This window comes from Vicugna pacos, chromosome 5 (assembly GCF_048564905.1).
Source record: "Vicugna pacos chromosome 5, VicPac4, whole genome shotgun sequence".
Lineage (NCBI taxonomy): Eukaryota > Metazoa > Chordata > Mammalia > Artiodactyla > Camelidae > Vicugna > Vicugna pacos.
The window spans coordinates 57,847,665-57,858,011 of record NC_132991.1 but is presented as its reverse complement, the minus strand read 5'-3'; the positions used below and the strand labels follow the sequence as shown (position 1 = coordinate 57,858,011).

General features: G+C 38.6%; 1 pseudogene; it reads left to right on the top strand.

Moving 5' to 3' along the window:
* The first annotated feature begins 1,201 nt into the window (after positions 1-1,201).
* LOC102540008 (lysine-specific demethylase 3A pseudogene) lies at positions 1,202-4,895 on the top strand (annotated as a pseudogene).
* Positions 4,896-10,347: the final 5,452 nt, after the last annotated feature.

Sequence of the window (10,347 nt, the reverse complement as noted above, 5' to 3'; positions counted from 1 at the left end):
ATAAATCAGACAGAGAAAGACAAATCCTGTATGATATCACTCATATGTGGAATCTGAAAAAAAAAAAAGTTGAATTGATAGAGTTTTCTACCCTGGTTACTAGGAGCTGAATGAAGGGTAGGAGATATGGGGAGATGCTGGCCAAAGGTATAAACTTCCAGTTATAACCTGAAGAAGTTTTGGGGATCTGATGTACAGCATGATGATTATAGTTAACAATACTGTATTATTTACTTGAAGTTGCTAAGGAGTAGATCTTAAGTGGTCTCACTACAAAAAACGAACGATAATTATATGACCTAATGGAGATGTTGGCTAACACTGTGGTGGTCATTTTGCAAAATAGTGTATCAGACCAACATATCGTACACCTTAAACAATGTTATAGCTCAGTAAAAATGAAAAAGAAGAAAAAAAGATAGATTCCTAGAAGTAGAATCACTGGGTTAAGGAGTGTGAACATTTAAAGGATTTTGGTAAGTCTTGCCCAATCATCTTCCAGAAAATTGAGCTAATTTGTAGTCCCTCACCTGCTCTGAATGATATCCGCCCGCCTTTATTTTGTCAACCGTTGCTAATTTGATAGGTGAAAATGGTACCTCACTGTTATTTTATAGAATTTATCTTTGATTACTAGTGAGACTGAATATTAAATTTTTTTCTAGTAAAATAAATTATTGGAATTCTAAAAAAAAAATTACAAAAGAAATGGAAGAAGTCTATTGGGCAAATGGAGCCAGAGGAAAAGCTGGGGATAGGAAAGGAAGGTAAACTACCAGGAGCCCCCAAATGGAAAATTTGGTCCAAAAGAGAGCCCCTGCAGAGAAGGCGTGAGGGCGCTTGGTCTGAGGAAGGACTGCTGTGAGGCTCCATGTTGGATCACAATTGGATCAGAGACCTGCCAGCCAGGCAACTGCCCAGACTTCCTGTGAAGGAGAACTTCACATAGCCTGCCTCGGGGCCTATGCCTGCTGATATCTTTCAGTCCACACTCTGGGGGAACAGTCCTCTGTCTGTACCATGTTCCCACCAGCTGATGTCCAGCATGACTGTGCTTAGTCCATGCCACCAGTTTTCTTCCTGCCGCTGCCTGGCTGCCCACTGAGACATCTGCTTGCAATGTCCTCCGGGCATCCTGTTTACCGGAGGGGACCTGTTGGTGTGGTGGAGGTGTAGAAGGGACGGGGCTGACAAACGGATTATGCTGCAGGACCCTAAGCTGGACCAGTGGGGAGTGAGCTCTCCTGTGCTGTCTGAACACACGGGACTAGGTCTGGAAGGAAGTACACAAATTAGGATAGGGCTTTTTGACCGCTCTGTGGGGAACTTTTTCCCAATATTTTTATACAAGATGGTTTTGACTTTGTTTCTAAATATCAGCACCTTAATGACTATGGCTTTGATTGGTTTTTACAGTTACAATATACTCACTTTTCTATTCTCATTTTGATTTTACTTGAATTATTTTCTGGGTAAATTTTCTAATGATGATTTATATTGATGATGGCACATAGTATATGAACTTTATTTGGGTGCATTATTACTACCAGATCTAATTCTGCCAGGTCAAATTTGCAAATCTAACTTTTTCAAGGAGATTGTATTTTTCCATTAATTTAGTCACATTTTTATTGTGTAGAGTTTTAGCGATTTTCTGGTTTGTTTTTTCTTCTAAGAAAGCCTAAATGTTCCTGGGTGAACGTGTGCAGTTATCCTTCAGCTGCTGTCCTGTTATAATGAAGTGGGGTCCAGACCACAGGGGGAGACAGAAGAAAGGAGGCAGGCACAGAAAAGTAGGAAGGCTGGGTGATGGGAAGATGAGATTGGGTGGTGGGAAGATGAGAGGACATCTGTTTAATCGGTCCTGTTTGCTCCGTGATGTGGGAGGCGAGGCAGGCAACTAAGAGTGGCAGAGTAGAAGGGCATAAGTGCGTTTTTGAAGAGAGAGGAATGTGTGATGGAGTTATTTTTGAGAGAGGAGAAGCTATCATATTGACAAAGTATGGAAGGATTGTTGGTTAGTGTTAAGTGCTCTTTTACGCTGTGTGGTCATGGATTTTCAGTGAGACTAGTTGTGTGGTTTTTTTTCTCCACTACGTTCAGCTGCTTGTGTTCAGGAGCGTGGCAGAAGGTTGAGCTTCACCTGGGTTGGAGTTTGGCGAGGTATTCCTGGCTGAGGGAGAAAGCATCACTCCCGTGATTAACTCTTTCCTCTCCTGCATCATCAGACTGTTACTGTTTATTTCCTTTGGTATAAAACGTCCAGTTCCTATCATCCGTAAATAACAACAAATATGAAACCAAATACAAACAAGCAAAACCTTCCTTTTACCTTAGTGGTTGACCAATATCAACAACCACCTATCACGACATTTCTTATTTAGTCAGATTTTCTACTTCTTGCTTCCCAAGGCTTTCCTGACCTAATATACCTAAAATAATGTCAGTTTAGTCATCCTAGGCACTGTTTCCCTGAGGTGAGTGATGAAAGAGAAAGGGGAGCTGTGTGATCACAAGTCTCCTCACACAGATTCTAGGAAACCTTATTTATTAGGTTTTTAGAACTTTTTTTTTTTCTGTTCTGCTTTTGTTTGTACTAACAATGAAGGAATTAGCTTACGACTGCCTTTAACCAAAAATGTGGTGGGGACTGATATAGATATAGAAAATACATCCTGGCCAGTGTTGGAGGCTACTATGTCAAATGATGATTTCTGAAAAGGAAGCCAAGTCAACTGTGGAGGCATACAGTAAGAGCATCTCTTGGAGGGTTGCTAGGGAGCCAGTGGCCAGGTGTGTTCAAGAAATGTGTGATGTGTGTGATACCACCATCTTCAGCTTGTATGAGTTGCATCCTCAGTGTGAATTTGGAGTGTGTGTGGACTGCTACCAGATGAAGGAGAAAAACTGCCATCGGGATGTTACCTACAGGACTTTTCCTTGGCTGAGACACATGAGAAGTCAGGTACATGAACCAAGGAACTTGATGTCTACACAGATCATTCTTAGAAAAGCTCTCTATGACGTTGAAGATGGTTCATTTTGTAAGAGCAAAATGTGAAATAAAGGCAAATTGTTCAAACAGGCAATTTGAGTTCTTTTCAAAATCGACCTCAACGGAAGACATAAAACAGAGTTCCTTAGTTGGGAAAAAAAATCTCTTCTTAATGCTGTGCCCCTGCAGAATCCCTCAGTGCTGGAACCGGCAGCTGTGAGCGGGGCTGCAGCCTGCAAGCCGGCTAGCCTCATGAAAGCGGCTTGTCCGGGCAGCACTTCCCCTTTAGAATGGCTGACAGATCTTGCCCACAAGGGAAGGAAAAAGACATAAAGTGGACTTAAGAATACAGCAAAAATCCTTGATGATATTTTTCCTTCTTTAGCGGAAAATAAGTCTTCCTCTGATTTGTGTAAGAACGTCAAGGATGCGTGACATACCTAGCATTAGGGTAATTGCTTGCTGTGCTTGCAGGATCCCAATAACAAGAGCAACTGGAACGTACTGGGGGAGTACTGGAAACCAGGGCAGCCAGTGATGCTGTCTGCAGTGCTTCATAACTTGAACACTGAATTTTGGAAACCTGAATCCTTCAGCAAAGAGTTTAGTGACCAGGAAGGAGATCTAGTTAATTGTAGAACTGTCTTAGTCTCAAGTTGCTGTAACAAAACACCACAGACTGGATAGCTTAAAAAATAAACATCTATTTATTACAGTTCTGGAGGGTGGGGAGTTCAAGATTAAGGCTCCAGTAGATTTGGTATCTCGTGGGGTCCACTTCTTGGTTCATAGGTGGCTGTCTTTGTTGTGTCCTCATCTGATGGAAGAGGGCAGTGGAGCTCTCTGGGGTCTCTTTTCTAAGGGCGCTAATCCCACCCATGGGGGCTCTGCCTTCAAACCTAAGGCCTCACCTCCAAATACCATCACACTGGGGATTAAGTTTCAACATATGAATTTTGGGGGGACACAGAACATTTAGTCTATACCAAAGACCAATGAAATCATCACAGAATACATGGTAAGAGACTTCTGGAATGGATTTGGAGATATTCCATATCTCTTGGAAAATGATATAGAATTACTGATGTGGAAATTTAAGGACTGGCCATCGGGGGAAGTTTTAGAGATATGATGCCCTCCAGGTTTGATGATCTCATGGCCAACATTCCATTGCTTGAATACACGGATGAGATGACAAATTGAATTTTGTCTCTAGACTGTCAGACTACTTTATTTGGTGAGATTGGGGTCCCAAGACATAATGCTTATGGGTTAATTATTTCAGAAGATCAGAAAATGTGGAGCAATGTCTTTACTGAGACATATCTGATGCAGCTAATGTCCTGGTCTATGTGGGAATTCCCAAAGGACAGAGTGACCAAGAAATCCTTAAAATTGTGCAAGATGGAAGTTCTCATGAATTCACAATCAAGCAATTTATTGGAAGAAAGGAGAAGTCAGGAGCCCCTGGCAAATATATGCTGGTGAAGATATGAGAATTCTTTAAAGGCATCAGAAGAGCAAATTCAGGAAAACCCTTCAGCCATGATTCTATCAGTTTTCAGACCTGGTATTTAGACTGATTGCTAAGAAAGCATCTTTATCAAGAGTGTGGAGTTCAAGGCTGGGCTATTATACAGTTCCTTTGGGATGTGGCATTTATCCCAGTTGGAATTTCAATAAAAGGTTCATAACTTAATAGTTGCATCAAAGTGACTGAATATTTTGTCTCTCCAGAGCATGTTAAACAATGTTTCTGGCTTACTCAGGAATTCTGCTATCTGTCCTAAACTCATACTAATTGTGAAGATAAATTACGGTGAAGAATGTTATCTTCCACACAGTGAAAGATGCACTTGCTATACTGAAAGCCAGAAAATCCAGTTTGGGCAAACCCTAAGGGTCACAGAGATGCCGTAACTCCTGCACAGTGAGAGTTACTGGCAGCTGTTCAAACTCTTCAGGCAGGATTCCTGTGGACTTTGAAAACTATGTTACTTTACTTAAAAACAAAACAAAACAAAACAACTGTACCCGACTTTTGAGAGATACACAGACCCTGTCTAATATGTATTTCTAGTATTTACAGAGACTATATATGTGTAATAACTATTTAAAGAACATGCATCCTTAAACTGTGACTTCTAGTACAAAGCTTTTACCACGCTTATAAAAACAAAACTTCTTATCAGTCCTGGAACAATACCTGCATTTATCCCCTAGTTCCCTGGTTGAAGAGCTTAGTCAAAATGTACTTAGAACTATTAGGAATCACTCTGCACGGTTTATTTGGATTGTATTTTGTTTCGTGTTTATTTGAGCACCCCTTCCTTGCCCTTCAGGATTCAGAAGAGCAGTGGTAAAAATGAACAGTGAATGATGCAGTTCTTATTGTATTGCATAGGATTGGCATTATACAGCAGAAATCTATATGAGAAATACTGTACAATTCTGAGCTAATCATTTTTATTAAATAAAATATTTTTATTTAAGGGAAGCAATGATAATTTTAAGTATTAAGCATTTAAGAATTTTGCATTAAACTATTCATATAATTTTTACAAGTTTACAAAATACCTTTGGCTAAGAAAAAAAGTGATGTAGCATTAAAACATGTAAGGCAAAAGCTAATGGAATTACAAAGAAAAATAGATGAATTCACTGTCATAATTGGAGACTTCAGTGCCTGTCTATCAGAATGGACAGATTTAGTAGGCAAAAAGTCAGTAAGTCAGTAAGGACACAATTGAACTCAACAACATCATCAATCAACTGTATATAATAACATCTACAGACTACTTCATCCAACAACAGACTACTTCATACACACTCTTCTCAAGCTCACATGGAGCACTCACCCAGATGAACATTCACCAAGACCACATTCTGGAGTAAAACACACCTTAACAAATTTAAAAGAATAGAAATCATGCAATGTCTGCTCTTTGACTGCTATTTGAACAAAATATTCAGTCACTTTGATATAACAATTAAGTTATGAACCTTATATGGAATTCCAACTGGGAATTAACTAGAAATGAACAACAGAATGATAATTTGAAAGTCCCTGAATAGGTTGTGATTAAGCAACACACTTCTAAAATAACACATTAGTCAAAGAAGATGAATTTAAAAAATACTTTCAACTAAATGAAAATTAATGCAACTTATCAAAATATGTGAGATGCAGTGAAAGCAGTGTTAGGAATGAAAATCATAGCATTGAATGCATATATTAGAAAAGGAGAAATGCCTACAACCAATATCTATATTTCCATCTCAGGAAACTAGAAAAAGAAGAGTGAATTAAATCCAAAGTAAGTAGAAGAAAAGAAATAATAAAAATTAGATCAGGAATCAATGAAATTGAAAGAGTCACTATGGAAAATAGTACAGAGGTTTCTCAAAAAGTTAACACTAGAACTACCATATGATCCAGCAATTCCACTCCTGAGTATTTATCCAAAGAAAACAAAAACACTAATTTGAAAACATACATGTACCCCTGTGTGCACTGCAGCATTACTTACAAGAGTCAAGATATGGAAGCAACCTAAGTGCTAAGCAACAGATGAATGGATAAAGAAGATGTGATATATATATGGTAAAAATGGTAATATTCCATTTTATATATATATATATATACACACACACACACACACACACACTAATATAATAATGGAATATTACCATTGTAAAGAATGAAATCTTACCATTTGCAATAAAATGGATGGATCCAATGGGTATTATACTAAGTGAAATAAGTCACACAAAGACAAATATTCTATGATTTCACTTTTATGTGGAATCTAAAAAACAAAACAAATGAACAGACATGATAAAACAGAGTCATAGATACAGAAAACAAATAGGTTGCTGCTAGAGGGGAGGGGAGTGGGGAAATTAGAGAAATAGGTGAAGAAGATTAAGAGGTACAAAATTCCAGTTACAAAATAAATGAGTCATGGGTATGAAATATACAGTGGGGGAATATAGTCAATAATTGTGTATTATATTTGTGTGTGACAGATGGTAACAAGACTTATTGCAGTTATCACTTTGAAATGTATAAAAACATTGAATCACCATGTTGTACACCAGGAACTACCATAATATTGAAGGTTAATTATTATTCAAAAACAAACTCATAGAAAAGATCAGATTTGCAGTTATGGGGAGGGGTTGGGGGAGAGGGAGTTAGATGAAGGTAGTCAAAAGGTACAAACTTCCAGTTATAAGATTAGTAAGTACTAGGGATATAATGTACAACAAGATAAATATTAATACTGAGGTATGTTATATATGATAGTTGTTAATGAGAGTAAATCCTAAGAGTTCTCATCACAAGGAGAAACACTTTCTTTCTATTTCTTTAATTTTGTATCTATATGAGATGACAGATTTTCACTAAGCTTACTGCAGTGATTATTTCATAATAATCTCACCAAGAAGATATACAGATGGCAGATAAGCATATGAAAAAATAATTCACATCAAAAGTCATCAGGGAAATGCAAATTAAAACAATGATACCACTACACTCCTATTAGAATGGCTAAAATCTAGAACGCTGACAGCTTTAAATGTTGGCAGAAATGTGGAACAACAGGAAATCTCATTCATTATTGGTGGGAGTGCAAAATGGTCAGCCACTTTGGAAGTCAGTTTGGTGGTTTCTCACAAAACTAAATATACTCTTGCCATATAATCCAGCAATCACACTCCTTGGTATTTACCCAAAGGAGTTGCAACCTCACACAAAAACCTGCACCCAGATGTTTATAGCAGTTTTATTCATGATTGTCATACCTGGAAGTAACCAAGATTATCTTCAGAAGGTAAACGGATAAATAATCTGTGGTACATGGAGCCAAAGGCATATTATTCAGTGCTAAAAAGAAGTGAGCTATCAAGCCATGAAAATACATGGAGGAAACTTAAATGAATATTACTAAGTGGACGAAGACAACCTGAAAGGCTATATACTGTATGGTTCCAACTATACGACATTCTGGAAAAGTCAAAATTATGTGGACAGTAAAAAGAGCAGTGGTTGCCAAGGAGTTGCAGGTGCTGGAAGAGGGATTTAAAAAAAGGGATTTCTTTTTAAATGATCACATCCTTGTTTTTTTTTTTTTTCGCTTTTGTTTATAGTTTCTGAGGAAGTTGCTGATGAAATTCTAATTTTAACCCGGTCTCTCAGGAAAAGTGTAGATTTAGGTCAAGGGCATCTCAAGACTAAGTAGGTGTAGATTTCTCTTATTCACAAATGAAACTTTTTAAGCTACTTGTTTTCTCTTCTCTCCAGCACCAGTGGAAGTTGTAATAAGCAGCAAAGCCATACATATGCTTTTGAGTAGGGCCAGTAGAATTCTGGGCACTTTCTCAAAGGACCAGCTACGGAAACACAGCCCTCTTTTTTAGAGATAAAAAATTAAGGCTTCAAATAAACTTAAGGCCAAGTACATACCTAGTAAGAAGCAGAGTTGGAAAGAGGTCTTCTGACTCCTAGATCAATGGTCTTTGTGGCATGAGACACTGCTCACCAAATAGAGCTGGGCTAGGGGTCTCAAAAGTTTACAACTGCAGACAGGCATTTCTGAGGGAATGAGACGTTGAAATTTAACCTTCCTATGTGAGCTAGAATGTAATATCAGTATTTGCATTTGAAGTGCTTGTTTTCAGAGTGCTTATATTCGTCCTTCCGTTAAAGTAGGTGACCACTGAATAACAAGGATTATCAAAACCCAACACAACAATGGGAGGAACTGGTGTGCTTTCATGTCTGATTATTTCATTTTGTGAACCAAGTGCTCTGATCTCCAGAGGAGTTTCCAAGCCTGAGGTATGTCATGCCTGAAGATGGGAAACTAAGATAGGTATATGCTTCTATACAGGTACCACATATTTAGTATTTGCAAGACTAGATCCTTGGCATTTTGGGGTGCAGGGTGGGAGTGGGGGCTGTAATATACCAGTCTAACATCTTAGTTTTGTGGTCGCAGAGTAAGAGTTAGAAGTCAGCTTGTCTTAATTATGCAGTTTGGTGAATGAACTATAACTCAGATTAAGTGGTGCTGCTCATGGTTTTAGAAAAACAAAAGCAATTCGAGCAATTGAATCACCGATTGCATGTGCATCTCTCTGGTTGACTGCATTGTACTCACATTCCCTCCTCCCTGCGTACCATGGATACTGCGTGTATACATTCTACATGGATACGTGTATACCATGTATACTATTAAATCCCAGTTACTTCCATTTCTATTTCTCTTTAATGTCAATGATGAATAATCTTCTGGGCTCATGTATCCTTCCTGGGTCTTATCTTTCGCCATTTCATCTAGGACTGTGCAGTGACACAGAAGCTTGACTATGGTGTTGAAAAATACTTTTGCTACTTTCATGGTTATCAAGAAACACACAAGAAGCTAACAGAGGAAAACACAATTTTCTGAAGCAGTAGTTCAGATAAAGTAGCCTCAGAAAAATCAGTGCCATTTACAAGACTCAGCTAATTTAAACCAAATCGTTATGTTTAACTTAATAGGTTTCCCTTAAAGGCCCCATAACAATCATAGTATGAAGACCTGGAATTATTTGGAATTACACAGCGTTACAACATATTCTATAATTTCTATACTGAGTGCTAGTCTGTGAAAAGGGGAAAAAAAGCAAAGAAACCAAAGAGAAATTGTTTTGACACATTAACAATAAGCCTATTCTAATTAATGTGCAGCTATTTAATTAGCCTAGATTTTTCATTGAAAGTTTGCATATAGTCAAGTGCATAATCTCATACAATATCCAAATTTTATACACTTTGTTTATATTTGGAACATAATAGCACGAGGCAGTCAAAACCATTTGCATGGGGAGGAGCATTTCATTTTACAGAGGAGGGGACTGAAGCTCCGACACAGTAAGTAAGGGACTGTAGCCAGGTCACAGAGCTAGCTAGCTGTCTGCAGCTGGGACTTAGCCCCAAACCTGGGCTATTCACTTGTCTTTTATCACAACGCCACCCCCAATTAACGATGCCTTTGTAACCCTAGCTAGTAGCATTAAGTGCCTGGGAGACACCATGCTATTCTACGAAGAGCACAGGATTTGTTATTTGATGGAGAGGGAGGGGCTGTTTTAGTCCCACTTCTTGAGAACCCAGTGATCTATGGAGCCAGTTTCCTCAATTGTCAGATTGGGGTAAATAGCTGACATGGAGTTGTGGTGAAAGTGTGATCCGTGCAGCCCGTGGTACGCGGTTCATCTGTGGTCCCTCCCTCGGTGAGGCTGAAGCCTATGCTTCCTGAGGTACAGGCTGCCCTAGTGAGCGCAAAGTGATGGGTTCCTGC